Source organism: Equus caballus, chromosome X (genome assembly GCF_041296265.1).
Source record: "Equus caballus isolate H_3958 breed thoroughbred chromosome X, TB-T2T, whole genome shotgun sequence".
Lineage (NCBI taxonomy): Eukaryota > Metazoa > Chordata > Mammalia > Perissodactyla > Equidae > Equus > Equus caballus.
The window spans coordinates 108942713-108970702 of record NC_091715.1 but is presented as its reverse complement, the minus strand read 5'-3'; the positions used below and the strand labels follow the sequence as shown (position 1 = coordinate 108970702).

The following is a 27990-nucleotide window of genomic DNA, read 5'->3' as shown; positions in this document are numbered from 1 at the left end:
GCTCCTTCCTTCCAGACAAATTGAGCAGCTCTGGGACACTGGATTTAGACTGTAGTGTATTGTCATTGGAACTTTCATTGGCCACAGGGATAGGACAGTGCTGGACTGCAGCCTGGAGAGGTTGGAACAGAGGTTGGCAATCCAAGGGGAAGCATTCTGGAGAGAAACTGAAACCAAAACCAGGCTAATACTCATATCTAGATGTCAGTCCAAATAGGTCGGGTAGAGCAGGAGAACCTGTGATGCAGACAACAGAGTGGAAAGTGGAAAACTTACTTAAGAGCCAGAGAGGACTTGGTTATAACTAGACTCCACCATATACAAGTCGAATGGCCTTGAGCACTTAATTAAACTTGGTTTGAATTCTGGCTCAGCCACGTCCTTAGCTGGTAGCCTTGGATGAATTGCTAATCTTTTTGTTCCACAGTTTCCTCATCTATGAAAATAGAGATAAAAAGAACACATAGCTCATAGAGTGCTTGTGAGAATTAAATATGATAATCTCTATAAAGTGCTTAGTATATATAGTATCTGGCACACAGTAAGTTCTCAGTGAACGTTAGTTATTGTTGTTAAACAGAGGGTGGAGGAGGAGCCTGGGAGAATTCCCTGAGCTGTGGAGCAGACACATAAACAAGTTTTATAGGGTGCCTTTGGCCGTGACATGAGCAGAAGGAGCTAGAAAGGACATTGACTCAGATTGTACAGACAGAGTATCCTCCCAGCTATCCTGGCTGTCTGATATATAAGAATAACAGATGGAACTAGTTCAAAGTGTGGCCCACAATATCCACAATGGAGATACCGAACTGCTCAAAAAAGATGACCCTCTTCATCTCGGAAGGCTTAGCTACTGGATATGTCTCAGTTGCTCCAGGCTATTATAGTCTACGACTATCAGTCATAGGTGTTGGACACCCTTGAAGTAATGCTTCTGTGTTTCTAGGTTAGCCTTGATGGCTTATGGCCCTTATACCTACACAAAGTTGGTAGAACACAGGGAGGGATATTTCCTTCCTGGAGAAGCAGGCACAGAAAATGACAGTGATGCATCCATAGTTGTTTTTGATGACATTGGTTTGGATGGTGTAGAGCTGCCTAGGCCTAGGAGGCCAAGATGAGGTCAGAGACCAAAAGTGGCTCCAGCTGCTAGAAGACTAGGGCCATGATGAAAACCAGATAAACACTTTTCGCTCTTGAGAAGGTTATCCTGGAGGTCAGTGAGTGTGGTAAAATGGGGTAGAGGGCAGCAGCCATACTCCACAAACTTCAGATAGCAATAGATCACCTTGATTGACCTGGGGGTGCCAATCTGGTGTGGATGGCACGTTGTCAGGCACCATGTATACAACTTGCGTGGCCAGGCCTTCATTCAAGAAAGTCACCTCTGGGCTTTTCAAGGTCTTCCAAGAGATGGTGCTGCTTCAGATGACTCAGAACTGCCCGGGCTTGGGGTTCTTCTGAGGTCAGATCATAAGAATAAACTAGGATATCCTCTAGCTAGATAACAAACCTTCTGTCGATGAGGTTGTGTAAAGTCAGGGGTCAGAAAACTATGGCTCATGGGCCAAAATCAAACCTCTCTTTGTTTTTCTTTGGCTCATAAGCTAAGAATCATTTGTACGGATAAATATTTGCAATTGATTTAATGGCTCAGAATGCTAAGTTTAAAATTCAATTCAGTGAAATGTTATTTTTTTAAAAAATTCCATTTTTCTCATTAGTAAGCCTGTGTTATCAAAAAGTATACTCAATCATTATTGTATTTGGAACTCTGTCAATAAAAATTTGTGGAATTTTTTTTACTTTCTTATATAAGCACCTAAATAATATTCCTGAATTTGCTCTTGGCCTGCAAAGCCTAAAGTATTTATTATCTGGCCCTTCACAGAATAAAAATTTGCTGACCCCTTTGTAAGATAATAAAAGTAATAGTAAACAATGCTAGCTAAGATTTACTGCCTGCTTATTATATACTCAGGCATCCTTCTAAGAAGTTTACATTGATTACCAGATTTATTCCTCAAAGTAGTCCTATTTGCCATTATTGTGATTGTGTTCATTTTATAGTTGTTAAAATGAAAGCACAGAAAAGTTCTGTAAGCTACCTAAGGATGCAAAGCTAGGAAATGGTGGAGCCAGGACTTCAATCCACAGTCTACACATGCTGTCAACCATTGAGCTATATACACAATGGATCAGGCATCACACAGGCCCAAAAGCTGAACAAAACCTTCATACTGATCAAGGCTCATGTGGAAAGTCAGCCTCCACTTCTTGCTCTTTCTATCAAAGTTGTAGGCCTTCCAAAGGTCAGCTCTGTGCTCTAAGAAGTCAGCAATCAGGGGAGTAAATGTGTTACAACTGCAGGAATCCTGGCAGAGATGTACCATCCTGTTTTTCTTCCTTATGGGAGCACCAGAGCTTTTGTGGGGGTTAGGAGGCTTGGGGAATCCTTTCCACAAACCAGCTTCTACAGAGATTCAGAAGGCCTGGGGGTTGGACTCTAAGGGGTATGCACTTGGCAGAAAAATTAGCCCTGAGTACTGGGGTGACCTCCCAATCACATTCATGAGAAGGTAGCAGTTATTCTTCCTCTGTGCTCCCAGACACCGCTTGACCCAGGTGTTCAGGTGTCAGATGAGTTAGGCCCCAGCGGGTATATACAACCCTGGCAGCAGAATACAGAGGTAAAGCAGAGGATATGGATTTTCACAGTGAAAGGGATGGGATGGGGTGAGGCGATCGAATATGGTTTTCCAACCAGCAGAAGCCAGGGACCAATGGCGGTTCTCTCTGAGAAGCTGAATTAGCAGCATCAAAACCTATGACTTAAGAAATTTGGGGCTCTCTAGGCCCACTCTAGTTATTGGAGATAACCTGGTATAGACCGCAGGTCCAGACCTTTGAGGACTGGCCTTGAAGCTCTTAGAGTAAAAAACTTCTCTGTAAGTCTTCTCTATAATGTGTTTTAATATTGCTGAGTCAGAAAGACACAACTTCAGGCCCCGAAGGCTACTCTAGCAGATCTCAGTAGTTCATTCAATGCCCCAAGGAAAACCTGCATGGTCTTCTGGTCTTACTTCTGAATGAGCAGGCTTCAATATGCCCTTACAGCAACAAGTATGCTCCAGTAGGGAGAGACCTACATGCCCCATGTCACTGTTACCATGGACTTCAACCCTGACCTACTTTCCTCTTAGGACCCCAACAAAACAACAATAATAAACAACAGCAAATACTTGACATAGTACTTCATATGTCCCTTGCACTGTTTTAAATAATATGTGTATGTGTGTGTGTTGCAACACCACCTCACAAAATTGGCTCGTTGACTCTTTGTCTCAAGGACACACTTGGAGCAGCCACCACTACTCTGTTTATCCTGGGATCTTCAGTCTTCAGTGGCTGCCTTGAGTACAGATTTGGAACCAGGCACACTTGTATTTGAGTCCTGGCTTTGCTACTGTATTAACTGTGTGACTTTGGGCAACTTACTTAAGCTCTCTGAGCCTCAGTTTCCTCAGCTGTAAAATGACGATAACAATAGTTCCTAGTTCATAGGGTTGTAAGGGTTGGATTAAAGAAGTTAATACAGCTCAAGCACTCAGAACACTGCCTGGCGCATCATAAGCTCTCAACACACACTGGCTCTTGTTATTACAGTGCTTAACATACTATGTTAGATATAGATACTGCGTATCTATATGTTTCCTAAGAGACTGTAAGCAGTGACATACTGATAAATGCCTAATAATTAGCTCCCCAGGAAAAGGGGGGAAAAAAGCGGGGGTGATTTATGTGGAATAAATACTCTGACAATGGCCGATTTCAGATTATCAACATGTCACTGAACCAGAGTTGGGAAGGAATGTTACCATAAGTGACTTGAAGGCAGGGCCCTGTTTTTAGCATTAAAAGTTTTAATACTCAATGTCCCACACCTTGAGCAAACTAGAATGGTTGGTCACCCTAGGCTGATTCTAGTTCTTCTTCAAGTAGGAGACCCAGTCTACAGCACAGTGCCTGGCATAGAGTAACTGTTCAAGAAATATGGATGAGTTGAATGGTTGCTAGGCATTTTGCAAAACACAAGGAAGCAGGTACTCCCTGCTCTGGCTCATATTTGGTGGCCCAGTGTATGGATTTGGACTTCAAACACTGGCTCTGCCACTTAGTAGCTACTCTGAGCTTCAGTTTTCCTCTCTGTAAAGTCAGAGTGAAAGAATTCACCTCCAGGGGTGCTGGGAGGGTTAAATAAGGTGAGGAGTGAGAAAGTGTCCAGGGCTTTTCCTGATTCATAGTGTAATTGCTCAGTAAACACTAATTAACAAACAGCTCCCACTGTGCCCTTCTCTTTACTCCCCTCAGGCTTGACAGTTGGTGATTTATTTTACTATTCTGGTCTCTTTGGACCCACTGCACTTGGATTTAAAAGAAAAAAATGAGGTGGAGTTAGGGATTGGAGAGGGACAGCAAGCTGGAAGGCCCACAATGGGATTTGCTCTGGGAGCCCAAACCCTGCATGGGTTTGGCAGAATGAGAAATACCTGGGGTGATCTGAAGGGCCTTTCAGACGCAGGGGCACCGTCTGCACGCACAATTGCTATCACAGATTTCTTCCATCAGCTGCCAAGTTATTGGGGAAAAAAGGTTCTCAAGGGGCCACACTTTAAAATTTATAAGCCTGTATCTTAGGTTTAAAAAAAGTGAATGAAGATTAAGGACTTGAGGGAACAAACCGTGGGATCCTGGAAGGCAGAAGAGAGGAAAGAAATGGAAGGAGAAAATGAAAAGCAGCCAAAGACACACTTCTTAACTAACTCAGTTTTGCTGAAAGCCGGCCCTGTTGACACACATACAGAGCTTTCATTTTTTAGCAAGAAATACTTTTCTGAAGAGCGAAAGAAAAACCCTCAACTCTCCAGAGTTAGCAGACTGTGCTGCTGAAATAGGATCTGACATGTGACTCATACCCAACCTAGGGGAACATCTGGAAATAAGCTTGGCATCCTTTCTTTGTTAGAGTAAATGCCTACCAAGTGAGGAGACCCCAGTCTGGAAGGAGAAGAATGTTTCTGCCCAGCTGAGTGGCAATTGCATCTCTCCTAGTGCTGAGAGAAGGCTGCAACTGAATCTTCCTCACCCCACCACCTGCCATATGGCACGTGTTAACTGGAGAGAGAGAAAGTCCCGTTTGAGAATGTGACACAGAGAGTTCTCCCTAGTCTCTGCCTGTCAGTCCCTGGGTTCCCCTGCGGTGAAAATATACCATTTATTGTAAAAGTGGCAGTGCCTTATTCTGTAATGTTGGAAGAAATTGCAGGGAAACAACAACAGCTAACATATATCAAGCGCACACTACATGCCAGGCACTTAATATATTATCTTATTGCATCCTCACAACAACCCTAGGAAATACTATACCCACTTTACAGAAGAGGAAAATGAGGCTCAGTGGAGGGAGGCTGGTAAAGCTGCCTAAGGTTGCATAGCTAGCAAGCGGTGGATGTGAGATTTGAATGCTGGCCTCTAGTCTGGCCCCAGAGTCTAGCTACATCACTATTATGCTGACCTTCTCCACCATGTAAACCCAGGGAGCTTTTTCCTCCATGCTTTCCAGGAGCCTGGTCCTATACTTCATATGTGGTGCTAACAATGTACGTCCCCGGGCACAGAAGAAAGAATTAGCATTCTTCAGCTTCTTTCTGGATTATCTTAAATGGCTAAAAATAAGCCCAGGAAAGTACCAGCATCCACACTTTTGGCTACAGGCTAGCCAGGGCCACCACAAATAGATGTGCATTTCTTGCATTCCGCCGATGCACCCAGCCAAGTTGGAACACATGGCAAATTGGAACAGAAACAAAGTCCTTGTTCCACTTGTCAGGCTAGTGGAAGTGAGCTCTTCTGTAATTTGCCCATGTAGTGGAGAGTCTTTTTGTCATTTTTACAAAGGTGTGCTGCACGCTAGCTTGAAAACAAAAACAACCTGTTGACATGCAAATATTCATTATGTCAAGATGAAGACCTAGCGGTGGAAAGGCTGCCTTTGTAAATCTATGTCTGCACTCCAACCCTCCTCCAGACAGCAGTTTCATGATCTTCCCAGCTCTGTTCCTCCACTTTTATGGCCTGAGCAATGTCATCATCTATCTCCAGGCTAGAGTCTCCACCAGCACATATGGCATCATTGGGTGAATTACAAAAAGGCAGCTCCACCAGGAGGACGAACTAGAAGAAAGATGTCCGTTTCTCAGGGCTGGTGCAGCCACAAGCCAGAATACAGAGCTTGCGAAATGGGGGCGCAGAATGGATTTCAGCTCCCACTCACCCCTCTCCCAAGACAAGTGACCTTGTGGAGGAAACACCTACTTATCCTGCTCCAGGCCCATCTTCCCCAACCCGACTAGTCTCTTTCCCTCTTGGCTTCCTAGAACACTTCACATACTTTGGATTTAGAAAATTGATTATTTTGAAATCAGCCCTGGATTACTCCCCAACTAGATAATAAAGTCATTGAGAGCAAGATCGACTAGTCTCTATTTCTATAGTTCTCACAGCACCCAGCGTTGGTCTGGGTGTCTAGGAGTCAGTTAATAAATACTGAAATGGAATTATAGTCTGGGGGAGGGAAGTGCAAACACAGGAATTGTTTGTACCCAGAAATGATGCTGCATACATATTCAGAAGCATCTACCTATACCTTATCCACCCTATCCCACCACACCCATTATGTAACACCTTGCCTGCTACCCTGCCTCCTTATATAATTTGTCGCCCCACTTCATAGGGAGCAAAAAGATCCTCATTTAAGGGCAAATCCTCCCTGGGAAACACAGAGGGTGCAATTAGCCCCAGCTCTTACAAAGTAGATGTGAGTGTCTTTTGTTGTTCTCTTTAGAGCCCCAGGATGAATGATTGGCATTTTGCTAATATCCAAAGGAGCCTCAGCCTGCCAGGCCCCATGTAATTCAACCACTTCTGCATGTGCTCACTGTAGCAAGAAACACAGGCTGCTGTCTATAAAACAGGAGAATACCTCAGGGAAATGAATACTCCTGAGAATGGCAAGGTTCATATCTTGAAACTACATTTGCAGGCACTGAGGAAATCTATATCAGTCAGCTGAAATGGAAGGCATTTTATTTCAGAGTTAGACTGTAGTCAATAGCCGGAAGGATTTTCAAACAATGAATTCTATTAAACACTGAATTAGGCACCCAAGTGCTAGAAGAAGGTGGGGCATACAGTCCTGTAGGGTGAGAAAGGATCATAGAGTGTTCTTGGGTGTGTAAAGAACTACTGAGGGAAAGAGAAGAAAGCTCTAAACTCCTCCACCCCTAATCTATGTTGAGATTCTTCCTTCCTTGAGATTTCTTTTAAATTGTGGTAAAATATACATAACATAAAATATACCACCTTAACCATTTTTAAGTGTACAATTCAGTAGTAAGTAATTCACATTACTGTACAACCTATCTCTAGAAATCTTTTCATCATACAAAACTGAAGCTCTGTACCCATTAAAAAACAACTCCTCATTTCCCTCTCCTCTAGCCCCTGGCAAACACCATTCTACTTTCTGTCTCTATAAATTTGACTCCTCTAGGCACTTCATATAAGTGTAATCATACACTTTCCTCTTACACATATAATAGAGACCATTTCTTACAAACATTTCTGGTTGTAGTGCCCAAATTTGAGTCATAAAAAGCCTCCCTTTGTCACAACTCCTAACCTCTCCCACCTTCTGCCTGTAGGATGCCTTTCTTCTTCTGCTCCTTAAGTCTTAGTGATTCTTGAGCCTCTATCTAGGGTCCTCTATTCTTCTCACTCTACATAGTCTTTCTGAGCAATTTCATTTGCCCCCATGATATCCACATGCTAAAGTTTTTTGAATTCATGTTCTCTAACTTGGGTCGCCCTCCTGTGCTCTACACCAGTATATTCAACTGCCTACTTGGCATCTGCACTTGGATATCTCCTAGGTACCTCACATTCAACATGTCCAAAACTGAACTCATCACTCCCAGCCCCCGCTGCATTTGCTTCTTCATCTGTGTTCCCTAGGTCAGTGAGTGGCACCACCATCCACTTGACTGCCCAAGCAAGAAACTATGACCATCCTTGTCTTCTACCTCTCCACTACCTCTAGCATTCACTCAATCATCAAGGCCTATAAATTTTGTCTTCTCCATGTCTTGCTTATCTGCAGCATCTAAGAATCATGATACAACGGAGAGCATAATTCACTCTGTGTAGACATTAGGCAGAAAAGTCCTCACAGAGTAGATGCTCAGCCAAGTAATGAAGAATGAGTAGGAATGTGCCAGTCAAACAGGTGGCTGAATCATCCCAGCCAGACAAAGTAGCCCCTGTGAAGGTACATAGAGAATAAACAGCACTTGGGGAGAATATCAAACAGTTCAGTGTCACCGGAGGATAGACTGAAAGTTGGGAAACATGAGGAGAAAGGTTAACATGGGTGGTTCATGGAGGCCTTTGCACACTGTGTGCTGGAGTTACACTTTACAATGGAGCAATGGTAAAAAGTTTTACAGAGCCATAATCAGAATTGTGATTCCAGATTTCTGGAGACAATATGAGGTGTGAGTTGCAGGGGAGGACCGTGATATTAACACTCAATAAGTAAGGATATCTTACATCCCCGATTTTTCCGCTACCCACATCCTGAAGAACTTCTCCACGAATTGTCTTCTGCTTCACTTCTGAACTTGTGCCTGATTTCCTTGGCTCATACCTCATTATCTTATGCTCTATTTAGAACCTTCCACTACATCCTTAAACTTGATGCTTAATATTATCTCTCAGTACTGGCCTTGACTTCTCTAGCAGGACTAGCATTCCCAACTGTTGAACTCAACCCCCACCCCAACTTATACTCAAACACAGAGGAGTCTGGTGCTAGCCTGACTGGGATGCCCACCAAGTGGTTGACAACTATAAAAACCAAGTCTAAAGGGTCAGAATTAGGATTGGAGGGGCTATAGAGAGCATGGGTTTCAAAATTAGAGTAAGATGAGATCAAAGCAAGAGTAGGTTGAAACATGACCTGAGGGTGGGGAAGATCAGCAATGAGTGATTGCTGCAAACATTTTTTGGTGTTTGGGGCTTGATTTTATAGTCTTGCTGGTGATTGGAATGTCAGTGAGTTAAGTTAATTTAAAAGGCAGAAAGCAGGGCAAACTCATCCTACCCTTCCCCACAACCAACCCCTTTGCCAATAAGGGCTAAGATTTCCTTAGGAAAACCTGGTAGAAGGTGGAGACTTACAATAGCTCTTCTGGCCTCTCTTTGCTCTTGTCTTCCCTCTCTACAGCCCTTTAAGCCAACCTAACCCATCTACACACTGCCTCCCCACTTACCTATAAAGGCAAGCCACAAACCTCTACCAAAGTACATAGAAATCACTCTTTAATCCTGATTACTCAGCTCAAACCTTGTTCTTGTCCTAATTTTACCTCCACTCTGAATTTTTGCTAGAACCCTGTATTGATTTCTGCTAAGCGTTGGGGCTGGTCTCTGTGGCATTAAACCTTCAGCTCTTCCCAGTGAATGCTGGCTTAGCTGCCCCTCTAGTTCTTGGAACCCTAGGTTAGCTATGATAGGAAAACTCCACTTATACTTTGGCCCTGTGGAACACAACACAATCCTGACCGTACAAATGACTAGCGTATTAACTGGACCAGGCACATATTATCTCTCCATTCTGCCCCCCAACAGAGGAGGATTTGGGTAAAAACCATTCCTTGTAGATCCAGTTTTAGAGCACAAGGGTCAACAAGAGTCTATGATCTTGAGATGTTAGGACTAGCTGGAAGAATATACATCTGTGTATGGTGGGGTAAAGGTACAGGAGTGAAGAGTGGGAGGAGAGAAATCTTGACAGGCAAGGAATATAAGGGAAAGTTAGAAGATAGGGTGAATGTGTACAAACTGTGCTAGAGACAGAATGGCACAATGTTGAATAACAATGATATTCAAAAGCCTAGGAAAATTAATTATTTGGTTGGTTGTACAGCTATAGCAGGAGGAGAGGCAATCGGTGTCTCAAGCCTGATTGTACCTCCAGGTGCCCAAGATAGCTTATGTTTCATACAATTCCTTGGGATGTTAGAGGTTGTCCTGTGATTCTGGCCAGGTATTCAGAGGCATAGAAGGTAGTAAAAGTAGAAACCATGGTTGGTGTAGAACAGCTTTTTCTTTTTTAAAAGCCAATTTTATTGAGGTATAATTTGCATTAATAAATACAATAATATAATATATATTATATATTTTACATAAATAATGTAAGAAAATGCATCTGGTTTAAGTATACAGTTTGATATTTTGACAAATCTTTGCACGTGTGTAACCACTGCCCTAATAAAAATATAGAACATTTCCATCACCCAAAAAGGTTCCCTCATGCTATTTCCCAGTCAGTTCCCCAGCCCAAACCTGGCCCCAGGCAACCAATGATTTACTTTTGATATTATAGATTAGGTTTGTCTTTTCTACAGTTTCATATAAACAGTATAGACATGTGCACTTTCTTGTCTGTTTTTTTTATCAGTATAATGCATTTGTAGTTCAGCCACGTTGTAGCATGTATCAGTACTATATTTCTTTTTATTGCTGAGCAGTATTATATTGTACAAATGCACCACCATTTGCTTTTCCAGTTACCTGCTGGTGGATATTGCAGCTACTTCCAGATTTTGACTATTATAAATAAAGCTGCTATGAACATTCATGAACAAGTTTTTATATGGACATGCCTTTTTTTTACTTCTCTTGGATAAATACTTAGGAGTGAAATTACTGGGTCAAATGGTAAGTGTGTGTTTAACTTTGTAGGAAACCGCCAGATTGCTTTATAAAATGGTTGTACCATCTACATCCTACATCCCTCCCAGTAATGAGAGTTTCAGTTGTTCCATATCCTCACCAACACTTGGTATTATCAGTCTTTTAGATTTTAACCATTCTAATGGGTGTGAAGTTTCATCTCATTGTGGATTTAATTTTTATGTCCCTTATAACAAATGATATTGAGCACCATTTCACATGCTTAATGGCCAGTTGTATATTTTCTTCAGTGAAGTATCTGTTCCACTCTGTTGTTTATTTTTTAAATTGAGTTCTCTTCTTATTTGAGTTTTAGGAGTTATTTATATATTCTGGATAGCAATCCTTTGTCAGATATACATATATATTGCAAATATTTCCTCCAGTTGTGGTTTGCCTTTTCACTTCCTTAATGGCATCTTTTGAAGGGCAGAAGTTTTTAATTTTGATGAAGCCTAATTTACCTATGTGTTCTTTAATGGATTTATGCTTAATCAGGCATCACTTTTCTTTATTGTGTCTCTGTTTTCAATTTCAATGATTTTTCTCTGTTCTTTATTATTTCCTTTCTTCTGTTTACTTTTTGTTTAATTTGCTCTTCTTTTCTAGTTTCCTAAGGTAGAAGCTGGGTTCATTGATTTGAGATTGTTCTTCTTTATATCTTTATCCATCTTTGTATTTTTAATCTATTTGTGCTTTGTATATATAAAGTGTGTTTTCTGTAGGCAGCATATATTTGGGTTTTGCTTTTTTATGGAATCTGGAAATCTCTGCCTTTTGTTTAGAGTGTTTAGGCCATTTATACTTAATGTGATTAATGATATGATTAAGTTTCATGCTAGTAGCTTGCTATTTGTTTTCTATTTGTCTCCTCTGTTCTTTGTTCTTTTTTCTTTTTTCCTTCCTTATTTTGGATTAATTCTGTATTTTTATGATACTACTTTATCTCCTTTGTTGACTAATTAGCTATAATTATTTGTTTTGTTAATTTAGTTTTTGTTTTAGGGTTTATAATACACATCTTAAAGTCATCACAGTCTACTTTCAGGTGATACTATACCACTTCACATATAGTACAGGAAGTTTACAGTAGTATGCTACCTTTTCTCCCATCTCTGCCTTAATGCTATCATTGTCATGCATTTTACTTATACATATGTTATAAAACCCATAGCATATTTTTACTATATTACTTGGTGTAAACAGCCAGTTATCTTTTAAAACAATTTACAAAATTCATATATTTACACATGTGGTAACCATTTTTGGTGCCCTTCATTCTTTTGTGTGGATCCGTATTTCCACGTGCTATCATTTTCCTTCTGCCTGAAAGACTTTCTTTAACATTTTTTTGTAGTGTGAGTTTGCTGATAGTGAATTCTTTCAGTGATTGTATGTCTGAAAGTGTCTCTTTTTCACCTTAATTTTTTTTTTAAAGATTGGCACCTGAGCTAACAACTGTTGCCAATCTTATTTTTTTCCCCTGCTTTTTCTCCCCCAAATTCCCCTAGTACATAGCTGTATATTTTTAGTTGTGAGTCCTTCTAGTTGTGGCATGCGGGACGCCACATCAACATGGCCTGATGAGTGGTGCCGTGTCCATGCCCAGGATCCAAACCAGTGAAACCCTGGGCTGCCAAAGCAGAGCATGCGAATTTAACCTCTTGGCCATGGGGCCAACCCCTCACCTTAATTTTTGAAATGTATTTTTAAAGTGTACACAATTCTACATTGACATATTTTTTTCTTTCATTATTTTTTATTTTTCAAACAAAATGTGGTTTAATCCCTTTGAAGAATCTTGCAAGGTAGCCTGGCTAGACAGCAGGTGGGACAGTCCAGTGCCTCCAGTGGGGGGGCCAGGGTCTTCCATTCACCTGTCTTTTGGTCTAGTAAGTAGGCACTTGGATTGATAGTGTAGTCCCCTTTCTGAACATCGCTGGCTGTGGTGACACTCCCAAATACAAACACCCTGCCATCTCCAATGGAGCATATAGAATGGGACACGTCCAGGGGGCAGTTGTTGGGCAAGAGAGGCACTGATGTGGTCATCTTGTTGGTCTTTGTCTTCTGCAGGTTGATTTGCATGCTCTGCCGGTGGCCCTGCACACAGAGGATGTTGTCCTGAGGGAAAGAGAGCAGGGGCCGGTGGTTGAACTGAATGGGGAAGGTGATACTGTAGACCACCTCCCCAGTGTTGGTGTCAAAGCAGTCCACCACTCCAACTCGGGAGATGTAGCCCTTCACCAAGCACTGCCCAGTGACAATGTACAGGCTCTGGTCATCCTTGGTGATCACGGCTGTGGCATCCATAGGGATGCTCATCTTTCCTGCCAGGCACCAGGCCTCCTTGCACTCATCATAATGATAGATGTTAGAGACATACTGCCTTGGGGCAATGCTCCCACCCACTGAGTATACTGTCCCCCCACAGGTCACCATGGTGTGGAAGACAAGCCCAATTGGCAGGTCAGGCAACTGGGTCCAGGAGTTGTCATTTATGTTATACCGCCAAGTTGTCTTCAGCCCTGTAATCTGCTCATTGGTGCCACCAGAGATGTAGATGTAGTGACCAGCAGCGGTGGCACTAAGTGATGCTGCCTGATAGGGCATCTCTGAGAGCTTCAACCACAGGTTCTCCTGGATGATATAGGCGAATACTCCACTGTTGAACTTGCCCTCGGCCTTTTGGCCACCTAGGATGACCACCGAATCAAGCAGGGCCCCTTTCCCCTGTAGCTCAGCAGGCAGGATGGCCTCTCCTGCTTTCATCCTGCAAGAACACTCTCAATCATTTTTCTGTGGGCTGAGCTGTTCTCCAGGCCCCTCGACTTGTTGCTGGCAAACACTAGTGTCTTGTTGGAGACGGCATTAAGATTAATGTAACTGAAGAACTTCTTGAAATATTTCTCCTGCTTATCCTTCCTGAAGTACACCCAGCTGATAAGTGCACTGAGAGCCTGGTCCTCTCTGAGCACATGCAAGTTTTCATCTTGCAGCAGGCGGCTGAAGATGACAGGTGGACAGTGCATGAAGCTCTCAGGCTGCATGGAGCCCTTAGGACTGGCCCAGTAGTGGAAGTTGTCGCGAATGCCAGTGTAGGCCAAGTCCGATACCTCTTTGAGCCCAAACAACTCACCCAAGAGGAGGTAGCGCAAACTGTTGGTGTGGTGGATGGACTTAATCAGGTAATCACTGCAGTTGATTTGAAGGCGTGGTGTCTTGAAATACTGGGCCCCACGAAGGAGTTCCTCCACATTCTGCTTGGAGACCACCACCTTGCCACTGTAGAAGTAGTCCAGGAGCTGGTCCACTGTGGCTGGACTCAGGTAGTTGGGATCAATGGTGATAAACAGCTCATCAATGGTCTTTACATCATCGCTAGAGATGATGTTCCTTACTAATGAAGAGACAGAAGCCAGAGCGACGCGATGTGCATAAAAGACATGGTGGTCCACAGTCAGGGCCATGTCCCAGAACTCTTTGAGTTTCCTCTGTTTGTTCAGTTTCTGCAGCATGAAGCTGTTGTAGTTTTTCTCTGTGTATATCAATTTCACGGTGCTTCTTACCAGCTTTGGCAGAAGATCAGGAGCAGGTACTGCAGAACACTTTCTTGGGCCTTTAGGGTTCAGCTTGATGGTTGTTTGCAGAGCAGTTGATCAGGGAGGAGTAAAGGTTGGGAGAGAGGATGATGTCATAGTTGATGTGGTCATCACAATGCAGGTCCTCCTGAGACCTTTCTCAGAGGCTCAGGGTCTTTCTCCCCTCTGATGGCTCCAACCTGCCAAGGCCAGATACCCTATCAGGACCTAGTCCCCAGGGCCCAGAGCTCAGGAGGAAACTCAGAGATGGGTTGCAATTTACACCTGGGACCTTCAAACCTCAGTTCAAGGCTGCTTCTGGAATGTCAGAGCCAGTTGGGCAGGGGGTGGTGTAGGAAGGAATAGAGGAGGCTGGGGGAAGGAAAGAGATTATTAGATCATCCAGAAGAATCCTCCCATTGTACAGGAGGGAAACTGAGGCCCAGACAAGAAAAGAGACTTCTCCTAGACTACACAGCCATTTGAAGCAGAGCAGGACCTGGAACCCAAGCCTTCTGTAACTTAGTACTCTTTCCACCCTTCCAGGAAGCTCCTCACTACTCAGCTTTTCTCAGTCTCTGATTCTCAGGTCTGGAAGTACCTTTCTCTCTCAAGGTTCTGGCCTTCAGAGAAGAATGGCTCTGTCTTTGGCTTCTCAGCTTTGTGGCCACAGAGACTATTCTTCTTTAGAATAGAGGGAGAGGCAGAGGCCACTCCCTGAAGCAAGGATGCTGGAGTTAGCATCCAGGGAGTGGGGATGGAAGGGCCTCTAAAGCCCTGATTACTTCAGTTCCAAGGCAAACTGAGATGTCTTCTGCATATTTCCAAGGCTCTAGTTGTAAAACATGGGGGGCTGTGGTGGGTCAGCTCTATCCATCAAGTGTGGACTTGGACAAGTTGCTCAGACTCCCTAAACCTCAGTTTCCTCATGTGTGAGATGGGAATAACAGTCCCTGCTTCAAAGGTTGTTAAGACTTTAAATGAGAAAATGACCAGAGAGTGTTAGCACCGTGTTTGGCTCATAGCAAATATTCAATAAATGCCAACTTCCGTATTGTTGTTAGTGCCATCAAGTGGCTTTCAACTCCTAGTGACCCTGTGGACAGCATAGTGGAACCCTGCCTGCTCTTTTTTGCACTATCTTTTCACCTTCTGGCACTCTATCAGACAATGCTCTGCTGCTATTCACAGGGTTTCCTGAGCAATTTTTTCGGAATTGGGTGGCCAGGTCATTCTTCCTAATCTGTCTTAGTCTGGAAGTTCTGCTGAAACCTGTCCACCACGGGTGAGCTGCCGGTATTTGTTTTTTTCTTTTTATTGCAGTATCATTGGATCTTTCATTATGTTGAAGATACTGTTCTACTCTCTTTTCTCTTGCATTGTTTCCAATGAGAAATCTGTCGTCACCTTTATTCTTGTTCTTCTGTACTTATGTGCCTTATACCTCTGGATGCTTTTAAGATTTTCTCTCTCTCACTGGTATTGAGCAACACATTGCGATATGCCTTGGTGTAGCTTTTTTCATGTCTCTTGTGCATGCAGCTCACTGAGCTTCTTTGGTTTAGAGGTATATAGTTTTCATCAAATTTGGAAAAATTTTAGCCATTATTTTTCCAAATATTTTTCCTGCCTCCCCTTCTTTCTTTTCCTTCAGGGACTCCAATCACCCATAAATTAGAATGCATAGTTTTCTGACAGCTCACTGATGCTCTTTTCCTTTTTTTGGATTCTTTTTTCTCTGTGTGTTTTGTTTTGGATAGTTTCTATTGTTATATCTTCATCTTCAAGTTTACCGATCATTTCTTCTGCAATGTCTAATCTGTCACTTATCCCATCCAATGTATTTTTCATCTTACACATTGTAGTTTTCATCTCCAGAAGTAAGATTTGTGTCTTTTCTATATTGTTCATGTCTCTACTTAACTTTTTGAACCTATGGAATACAGTTATGATAACTGTTTTAATGTCCTTCTCCGCTAAATCTAAAATCTGTGTGAGTTTCAAGTGATTACTCTTCTTAATGAGTCGTGTTTTCCTGCCTCCTTGCATGGCTGGTAATCTTTTATTGGATATCAGATACCGTGACTTTTATTTTATTGAGTGCTGGATATTTTTGCATTCCTATAAATATTCTTGAGCTTTCTTCCAGGATGCAGTTGTTACTTGGAAACAGTTTGATCTTTCAGGTCATGCTTTTATGATTCATTAAGTGGATCTGAAGCAGTGCTCCGTCTAGGGCCAATTACTTTCCACAACTGAGGCAATGTTTTCCTAAGTATTCTACCCAATGCCCCATGAAGTATGAACTTCTCCACTTTGGCTGATAGGAAAAGACATGGTTCCAGGCTCTGTATGTTTTCTACTCCTTTGGGGCGCTCTTCCTTCTAGTTCTTTAGGGTGATTATTTCCCCAGGCCTTGAGTAGTTTCCTCAAAGGCATGTGCTGCTTAGTACTCTGCTGCATTCCTAAGCAGTGGGGGGGGGGGGGGGGGGGTGCTCTCTGTAGATGCTTGAGGCTCTTGATTGGTGCAGCTCTCCCCTCTCTGGTAATGTTTCCTGAATTCTCTAGTTGCCTTGGTCTCCTGGACTTTCAGCTCCATCTCCTCACTCATGGATTCCACTTGGCTCTGCCTGATTCCCCCCTGCATGCCATGGCCTGTAAACTCTCTCAAGGCACTAAGCCAGGTCAGTCGTAAGGCTTACCTCCTTTGTTTCCCATCTCTTGGGGATCACTATCTTTCAGTGCCTAATATTTAGTGTTTTGAAAACTTTTGTTTCTTACATTCTGTCGGGTTTATCAGTTGTTTGAAGAGGAAATGTAAACTGATCCCTGTTATTCCATCCTGGGTTGGAGTAACCTGAATATTAGAAGTCCTATTTAAATTTAAATAGCCTCATGTGGCTAGTGGCTACATAGTGGTCAATGCAGCTCAAGATGGTAGTTCCTGGTTTCTTCAGGTATCCTCTCATGGTAGCCAAATAGCTGCAGAATCACCCACCTCCCAGCTTTCCAGATTCAAGTCACGGAGTGAGGAGTGAGGGCAAGTGCCTCTCTCCTAGCACTCTCGGCAAAATTCAGACTCAGTGGCTCTGATACGGTCATATGGCCAATCTTGAACGAGTATTCTGGCTTAAGCAGATAAGATATATTGACTTAGGCTCACGTTCTGTGACTACACTTGGAGTCCATGGTTTAGAACTCATTTAATCCATATAGACAGTATGTGGGGTAGGGTTGGATCCTCAAACAAAATTCAGGTATCATTAGAAAGAAAGGTAGCAGATGTTGAGGAGGCAAGCTCTAAATGATCATCACAGTGTTTATCAGGATCCGTTTGATTCATGCCCTCTGACCATAGCTCAAGTAAGTGATGGGCCATGGATAACTGGATATGGAAGTGTGAGTGTAATGTGCAATGCCTCTGGTTTCTGAAGCTGTGGTCTCTTGCCAACATCTTAAAATTTTCTGAAATGAGTTTCCTCAGGACTTTCACTCTTCCTGTGGGAAGAAACTGAAACATTTCTCTCTAATAACAGGGCTGGCCTCTCTAACTTGCCACTCCAAGGGAGATCTCCTTCTATCAGCTTTACCACAGTCTCTATATTGTTACCCATAACCACTAATCCTTAATTTCCTAAACCAGCTTCATACTGGGCACCCAATAAATGACTCTAGGATGAGTAACGAATGGCCTTCGAGGTCAACTTGAGAATAGTGTGATGTCTTTTGATCTCTGCAGTACCCCAGCCGTTTTTCAATCCTTATGAATTATAACCTCTATGACCTCATAGAAAGAAAAATATTTGAATATGAGAAGCATCTAGTTCAGCTCTCCTAAACTGACTTCGCTTGTGTCCTCTAGTTCATCTAGTTCTAGACTATTTGTAGCAAAACGATCCCTGGCCCAACCTTGAGAAATAAAAGTTGTCAAGCTCTATTGTTGAGTTTATGGGTACCATGTTCTGTTCAGTCAAGGAATTCATACAATGCTAATCAAATTTTCAGTGGTGAGTGAGTGGAAGGTCCCTCTCTAGAACCATACAATATACTTAGCGATTCCTGGGATTCTCCAGATACTACTAGCAACTACTCAGTCCCAGGACAACCCCAACTTCTGATCTCTGCCCCCTCTATCTCCTGCTCCTCCAGGAAGATGGATCCAGAATATGTCAACTGGCTGATTTCGTCTTGGAGGTACTAGCTTGAAGAGCCCATGTATTTCATGACAATGCACTAAGAATATTGAGCCTGGAGCAGCTCTGTGAGACCTGGAAGCTCAGTTCATGTAAAAACTGCCTAATAGAATCTCTTTCCCAATAGCCAGAGTGTCAAGGGGTATAAGAGGAAACTACATGTTGAAAAGTTCTTTGGCCTGAGAATTTTACAGTCATCCCACCTCAGCTAGAACCAACCAAGATGGTTTGGCATGAGCCATGGGAAGATGTTCTCATTAAAATGTGCCAGAGATTCAGAGCTCTTGAGCGGCAGCCTTAGAAGAGAGGCACAAAATGTTGAGGATACTGGCCCTACAAAGGTGGGCTACTATCTATTCCAGCCAGAGAGACCAACAACCCAGATCTTCATCTGTGCCATATACCATCTAGGTTAGCTAACACCTTAGTCTTTGGTGCCTTTATATCTGATGCACCCTCTCCCTGACCTCCAGGTAACTCTGTCATGCAGTCACCCAATATTTCATTTCCAACTTTTTTCCTTTGCATACTGTTGGTGGTGAATGCCCTCAGAAAATACCCTATATTATCCCCAATAGTGGTCCCATTTAAAGAATGCATTGCAGCCCCATTTAACAAAATATTCTCCTTCCATGGGCTGAAAAGCCTCCTGATGTCTTCCTTCAAACATATCATGTTTTTGATGACACAGTTCTTGGCCTTTCAGTTACGTGTCCACCATATTGTTTTACCTCCATCAAACAAATCATATTAATCAGGGTCTAACTAGGAAGAGAAAAAACACAAATATTTAAAAATGAGAGGACTTCAATACAGGAAATTGGTTACATTGGTGATGGAAGAATTGAAAAGCCAGCAAGAAACAGTGAGTTGAGTCTAAGATAGCAAATCAAGAAACCTCCATCACCCCTAGGCTGAAAGGATAAAGGGAGGAGACAGGTTTACCAGAACCCAAGGGCCAAGATCACTGAAAAGAAGCTGGAACCAATATGATCTTGTCCTTGGGAACTGGAACCATGGAAGCGACATGGTTGTTACTGTGTCTAGATGTCACTAGAGGTAGATAGGACAGGGAGGAAATAACCTGTCTTCTCTGTCTCCACCACCACGATCAACTTCTCACCCTCCAATTACACATCAGTGCTTTCCATTAGATGAACTTAGCTGGAAGCCTACCAATATGGGAGCCTGGGAAATGTAGTTTTCAGAGTTCAGTCTGCCTGTAATACAGAGCAGGTCAGGATAAGAGCAAGGAATAAATTGGAAAGTAATATAGGCCCAAGACCAGCACATTTAGTACTTGAAAAGAACTTCCAGCCAGTATGCTTCAATTTATCAACAGTACAGCCAGTCCCCTTCTACCCTGGAACTATGGATTCCCATCAGCCAGGCAGTACCTGTGAGAACTATGAGACCCTTAGAAGCACCTGTAGGATGGTCTCCTATACAAAAAAAGGGCTGATTCAAAGAGTATTTCAAAGGGTACCAAGTTCCAAGGGCAGGCATCCAAGTAGGAGATACTGGCTGAATCTCTGCCAAGTAAATGCCCATTACCTACACTTGCTGGAAACTTCAGGACCATTATCTGGGAATTTTTAAGGTAGCTGAGATTGTTAACTCCATGTTTTTCCCAAACAAGCCTCCCTCTACTCTATGCATCCATCCCATGCTTCACTGTACCTCACTCTGTCTAGAACATCAAAGTCCTGTTCTGCCACTTCATCTAAACTGTTGTGGATAAAAAAGATCCCAATAACACTATGTCCAGCTACTGTGCCTGGTTGTAGCAAGTACTCAATAAATATCTATTGAATGAACAAGACACTGAGAAAGGCGTAGGCTAGAAAACTGGTCATAAGAAACTGGCTTGTGCTTCCAAAAGGTACTGGAATTAGGTAGGCTTTTTATCAATTGGATACAGGGAAACACAACCCTGCCCTGCTCAGCACAGCAGACATGAGAGGGGATGAGGTCAGTGTAGTGTAGTTGCCCTTAATAGCTCCCACTTTTCCTCATACGAGGTTATAGGCCCTCCATACAAGCAGCTGCAGTCACATTTCTTTGGCTCAGGAAATTTCTCTGAGGCTCTGACTCCCATCATCTGCTTGACATCCTATCACTCTTGACTGGTTCCCTTCATGCTTGGATTCTCCCCCTCTGTACTCTCCTTTGACTTGACAAGCTAGACGGACCATCAATACGCCTCCATTTGGTTTCAATCTTTGGATGAGTTGGATTACCCAGCCACATTTTAGATAGTGTCCTTCATCATGGGTAAGCGTTGACCTACTCCTGTGCCTAGTCTAAGTTCCTGGACAGTGCATCCAAACCCCGAGCTAACACGGTATATTAGATAGGTACATGGAATCACTGGTTTGTGTGAAGATTGAGCAATTTACATACCTTGTCACATCTTGTAGGGGAAGCAAAGCAGTGAGCCATTTCCCTCTTGCTATCTAGAAATGTACTATTCGGGGAAGGATTATAGGGATTTCCTAAAATCCCTGAGAAACACGTGGATACTCTTCATCTGTTAAAGAGTTTCAACACCATAATATGTTAATTCAGTCTAGGATGAAAGAGAGGGTACATTCAATAGTCCTATACACGAGTGAATTCTGCTTCCTAAGCAACTAAAATAGCTTGCATAGAAGGCCCAGTTCTAGGAAGGCCTCAGTGGACTGCACAATGGATAGACAACATGCCCAAGTAGCTCAGCCTCTTGGGAATTCAGAGACTTTTACATGGCATTATTTTGTCACTCACCAACACATTTTCACTGCATCCATAACACCTACTAAAACAGTAGGCAGGAGATGGTCCACTATATGGAACAGCTGGAGGAGAGGTGTTAACCTAGGGGATTGGCTAGGCCTAATCCTTTACCAATCCTGCACTCTGCTTTGTTCCTATAGAGCTGAGAGCAGTGGCACCTGCCTTCATGTCTGGGCCCCAGTAGATTCCTGACTATTGGACAGATTCATAAATGAAGCCTTGCTCCAGCTGACCACACAGTCCAAGCCAATCTTGAGTTGCCACTAATACCCCTTCGCTGTAGGAGCCAGTTTCTTATGAGACCTCACTATTGAACTGGGATTAGGGAATAATTCTAATGGTAAAGAAGGCTATTATTCAAGTGGCATATTATTGCCATTGCGAAGTACCCCAGCTGTACCAACCACTGCTACCAAAATCATCAAGGAAACTTTCTGTCTCCAAGGATTTGACATCTGCCAGATCTCTCACTAGAAAGTCAAATTTGTGTCCCTGCTTTGAAGGCTGCTATTCAAAGCCCTCCACATTTGCATCCCCCCGACACCATCTGCAGACGGGTAGCCAGGTGCATCCTTTAAATGAGTTCTTGGACGCATCCTTCTGTGCTGCACCTCCTGTGCACAGCAGGTACAGTTGTTTCTCAACCTAGTCAGCATGAGATTCACATAGAGCAAGCCACTGCACTACTCCTAGAGGTTTATCTCCTTAAGAGCAATCAGTTTTCCGTTTGGCACTTCCATGACTCTGAAGGCAACCCAGAGCCTAGAGGATATACAGGCCAACCAACAGAACCTCTAAGCTTCCCCTCTGGTGGGCCTAGGATGAGAACAAGAATGATGCTGGACAGTTTCTGAGTCCAGGAGAAGCTTTTCCTTCTGCCTGTGCCCCCCGCTGAAGGATGGCTACCTAGGGCCCTTAAAAGAGATGGTCAGCTTGATAGCATTTATACTCCATCTGCTCCTCTGAATATTTCACCATTTTCTGTTTTTTCTGGGTTACCTCTCAACTAGCCCAATAACCCAAGGCAGGAAATAGAATGTGTTGTGGAAAACGTAATTGCCCTGTTACCATGTCTGTTAAAAGCTTCTTGCATGCCCATGCTACTGCAGTTACCTGTCTTGAGGCTCAGGAATGAGTCTAGGCTTCACATCCCACCACCAGCTTCTAATCTCTCCTCTCCTTGGCTGCTTTCAGACTCCATTTTTATCGGCTGGAGCTGGCTACTATTGGCTCTTGAAAGCAAAGTGTGCACATATCTTCCCAAATCTGCATTCAGTGATGTCACATTGATGGCTTGAAATCATACATAATAAGAGTATTTATACCATGAAAATTGTGAAACACTGCAAATCAGGGTCTGAACCCCTGTCCCCCAGAAAGCCAGTTGTTACACATTGACAAGCAAACCACTGCTTGTACCTTATCTCTGCATCTTTGACAAGCCCTATTTGGTTTTCTGGCCTGGAACACTTTCCTTTTCTCTGAACGTACAATTTTTGGGGAATTTGCTTCAGGGAACCGCTCTTTGATTCCACATAATCGCAACAAGGGGGAAGAGGCACCCACCTCTTTGGCCTGGCCAGGTGTAAGGGGCATTCCTCTGATCAGAACTACTGTAATCCCTCTGGCTGAACTTGTCAGAGGGAGGGTATCAGACAAGCTTTAAAGTCCATTTGGCTCCTGGGGCCTTCTCTTTGCATTTCCCAGAGAAGGGCAGTGGCAGTGGTGTATGTAGACATCCTGCCAAGTGACAACCCAGCATCGGAACTGTGGAATTTCAGTATCCAACCCTAGGCCATTTCTGCCAAAACGCCCACTCCTATAGAAAATCTCTGGAGATTGCTAGTGGTAGTCTTACTTTCCATTGAAGACGTTCCGCTCCAGGATTGCAGGGAATATCGGACATATTACATAACTGATCTCATGATTGGCAGGTAAGGAAAATAACAAATGCTCACATAGTACTTACTATGTACTAATCACTATTCTAAGTGTTTTCCATATATTAACCAATTTAATCCTCACCTCAACTCTAAAATGGAATGGGTACTATTATATCCCCATTTTATAGATGATAATGCTGAGGCATAAAAAAGTTAAGTAACTTGCCTAAAGTCACATAGCCAATAAACAGCAGAATCACGATGTGGACCTAGGAAGACGACCTCTAGATCTTATGCTCTTAACCACTACATTATGTTGCCTACCATAGTAGTGTGGGCAAGTCTCCTGCTGTGGCACAAGAGTGCACCCCGCAATAGACCTAAGATGTGCCTAGCACTTCAATTTGAGAGGATCTTTTCTGAGCAAGGAATTTCTATTCTGCTAGAGAATTTCAGTTCCTGGTATGGGGCTGGAATGAAATGCTTTTGCCTTGTGAGCACAATTCTGAGATGATCTCAAGGGTACAGATCCCAAGCCCCACCCCACCCCCCCGAATGTCAAAGCTGGCAGACCCAAGGATAAAACCCATTAAGGGTCCACTTGTGTTTTCTGCTGAAGCTGTTGACGTTACCCCTCAACTCATACTAAAATCAGCTGCCTGCACATGCCACTCATTGGCAGCTGTGGAGAGTGTGTGTCCAAAGTCTGGGAAAATAGCTGTGCCTATTTTCCAAAGGGTCTGGTCCAGTCGTGTACAGGAGCTGGCTTGTACTGGCTCACAAGAGCCAATTGTTGAATTTTTAAGAATGTTGCGAGCCAATTGTGAAACATAGCCATCATTAAAAATTAAATCATATGAACTTTCAATTAAAAATACGTAAAAAACAATGGTAATAAATACTTATGACTCATCACTTCCTAATTATTTCACTCCAATTTGTTATCACCATCTATACTCTTGAGGTTATTTACAGCTGTTGTATCTGTATGGTGGAAGTAGTATATAACACGTGTGCTAATGCAACTCCATGTTCAGTGACGTCATGTTGGCAGCTTGAAGCATGATGTCTTGAAATTGGCTAGAGTGGAGTTCTTACACCATGAATATCAGCGAACACAACAAATTGGGGCTTTTCCTTATGGAGAGCTGGTTGTTAAACATTTACCAGGACACCATTAGTCCTTGTGTCCTGATCTACAATGGCATTGCCCTCTCCCATCAGGGACACATGCAGCCCAACAGCATGGAGCATAAGGGCTCATGTGCTATCAAGTGTGGACTCTCAGTAGCAAATGGGCTCTAACCTCCAGATCAAGGCTTTGAAGTCCCACCCCCTCAACACAAAGCCTCACTCACCTGAGATGATGGAGCAATGTCAGTCAGTCCACAAATATCTGCCTGCTTCCTTCATGTGCCAGCCACTGTTTTGCATGCTGGTGATACACCTGTGAACAAAACAGACTAAATTCCATGCATTCTTGGGGTTTTCATTCTTGTTGGGAGTGGATGAAGATAGAAAATAAACAAGTAAGAAAACATGTAAATAATATGATTTCTGGTAGTCACGTGATAGGCATAGGTTTGAGGAGCTGTGGGCAGTTACTTTAGGTTGAGTGGGCAGGAAAGGCCTCTCTGATCGGGTGACATTTAAGTTGAGATCTGAATGGTGAGAAGGGGGCATCCAGGTGACAATTCGGGGGAAATTATTTCAAGCAGAAAGCACAGCAAGTGCAGAGCCCCTGAGAGAGGAATGAGCCATACTTGCTTTCCTACTAATGGTTAAGAAGGCAGGTTCTGGACTCAGTCAACTTGAAATATTTGCTCAGCTGTGTGCTCTGTGACCCTAGACAAATCATTCAATTTCTCTGTATTTAAGTTTTCTTATCTTTAATATAGGGATAATAATAGAACAGGTATCATAAGTAGTTGTGAGGCTTAAATGAAATAAGGCATGTAAAGTGCTTACCATAGTGTCTGGCACATAGTAAGTAATCAATAAATGCCACTGATTATTACTATTATTTTTTTCAGACTTTTGATACTTCTTAAGTTTTGATTTTTTAAAACCACTTTATTGAGCTTTGATCAACATACAAAAAGCTGTACATATTTAATGAATGTCACTTGATGAGTTTGGGAACAAGTATACTCCCATGAAACCATCACCACAATTAAGGCTATGAACTTATTTATTACCTCCCGAAAAGTTTCCTTCTGTCCTCTTTATTTTATTTACTTAAAATATTTTAAAGGGGCCGGCTTGGTGGCTGAGTGGTTAAGTTCGCGCGCTCCGCTGCGGCGGCCCAGGGTTTGGATCCTGGGTGTGGACATGGCACCGCTCGTCAGGCCACGTTGAGGCAGCATCCCACATCCCACAACTAGAAGGACCTGCAACTAAGATATACAACTGTGTACAGGGGGGGGTTGGGGAGATAAAGCAGAAAAAAATTTTTTTTTGGTATTTTTTCTTTTGTGGTAAGTGTACTTTAACATAAAATCTACCCTCTTAGCAAATTTTTAGGTATTGTTAACTATAGGCCCTATGTTGTACCATAGATCTCCAGAACTTATTCATCTTGCATAACTGAAATTTTGCACCTTTGACCTACACTTCTCCATTTCCCCCTCCCCGAGCTCCTAATAACCACTATTCTACTCTCTGGCATTTTGAGTTTTGCTATTTTAGATTCCTCATAAAAGTGGAATCATAAGGTATTTGTCATCCTGTGTCTGGTTTATTTCACTTAGCATAATGTCCTCCAGGTCCATCCATGTGGCCACAAAAGGCAGTTTGTCTTTCTTTTTTCAGGTTGAATAATATTCCACTGTACATCTATACCACATTTTCTTTATTCATCCATCAATGAACATTTATGTTTTCATATCTTGGCTATTATGTGTAAGCAGCAAGGAACGTTGGAGTGCAGATATCAAGCTCCTTAAGCTTTCTGTGTCTCTGTTTTCTAGTCTATAAAATAGAGATAAGTATAAGACCAAGGACATAGTAAGTACTCAGTAAATGTTAGCCATTATTTTAATGATCAACATCTTATACGACCTCCTGCACAGTCTGTTTTCTATCTGGATGGCATTCTGTTTTATTTTCTGACCTGCTTTCAAAAACAAAGCAAAACAAAACAAAGCAAAAACTTGGTCTGCAGGTCCAGTACTGCCTGTAGTGTCATCACCCTTGAAGCCACACTACAGATTCCAAAGTCTGGAGGTAGAATTCTTCCTTTCTAGCTTTATTGAGGTATAATTGACAAGGAAAAATTGTATATATTTAAGGTATACAACGTGATGGATTGATATACACATACACTATGAAATGATTACTACAATCAAGTTAATTCACACATCCATCACCTCACATAGTTATCTCTTTTGTGTGTGTGCGTGTGGTGAGAACATTTAAGATCTACTCTCTTAGCAAATTTCAAATATACAGTACGGTATGATTAACTATAGTCACTGTTCTGTACATTACATCCCCCAAACTAATTCCTGTTTTAACTGGAAGTTTGCACCCTATGACCAACATCTCCCCATTTTCCCTACCCCCTGCCCCTGTTAACCACCATTCTACTCTCTGGTTCTATGACTTCTACTTTTTTAGATTCCAGAGGTGGAATTTTTGAACCAAATCCTGTCTGGCCTAGATAACAACCTTCTAGGAGTAGTATCCTCTTAGATCAATCAAGGATGTCCATAAATGCCTGAAGTTCACCAAATACTGCTGAGTATTTATCCACCATTTCTTTGCCCTGAAATTGCTAATGGTGGACCTTTACCTGTGAAGAATGGGTTCCTCTAATCTCCGACCATAGCTATTGTCATAAAAACTCTGTTCACCTCTGCTCTAGTTCTAATCTATCCAAGTAGGCCATACCCAGGCAAAGCTGATTCCTCCAGCATCATTGTGGGTGGCTATTCTATTATGGAAGAATCCCAGTACCAGTGCCCACTTCCCCTGTGTCTGATTGTCCAGGAAGCTTGGTCTGGGCACCATCAATGTATTTGTCTGCAAAAGAAAGCTACTGACCATCAAAACTCTTCTTAGAGATATGTTTTCACGTCCTCAAGGGTCCCAGTGCTTGGTGATGGAAATATACAGATCATTGAAGTCTAGAGCAACTTAGACATACTGGCTGCTGACTGCTAGTTTACCCCTAGGCACACTAGGAATGTGCTTAGGATACCAGCAGAACAGGAGTACAAATAAATGAAGAAATATATTTGGAAAAAAACCCTGATATTTAAAAAATAACACCAAAATAGCATCTCAAGAAAAATAACTTTACGCTCCTTTTACCTTCTCTAACACCTATTTACAGTTTAGTATTGTTTACATTTTCAACAATAAATGGAGGCCATATATTTTTCTATGCTTAGGGACCTTAAAGGTTTCAATCTAGCCCCAGTATGCCACTTTACTCAAATGGTTAGACCTTGCCAGCTGCTATAACGCAAGCAACTAGAATTTCCAAGGAGATTCTATAATCTGGAGTACTGTGAGATGGGGCGGCAACTTCACCCAAGGGAATTTAGGCAACATGGAATTCTGTGGTTGTCAAGACCCAGCCACAACTAGCCGAGATGGTTCAGTAGGGTTGAACACAAAGAGATGATTATATATAATGGTACCTCACTGAGTTTCAGGGTCTCTCATAGTTGGCCTCAAGTCGTGAGAAATCCCACTTCC

The 27990-nt window shown here is 42.6% G+C and overlaps 1 pseudogene; it reads right to left on the bottom strand.

The window, feature by feature from the left end:
• Positions 1–12593: 12593 nt before the first annotated feature.
• LOC100059069 (calicin-like) lies at positions 12594–17046 on the bottom strand (annotated as a pseudogene).
• Positions 17047–27990: the final 10944 nt, after the last annotated feature.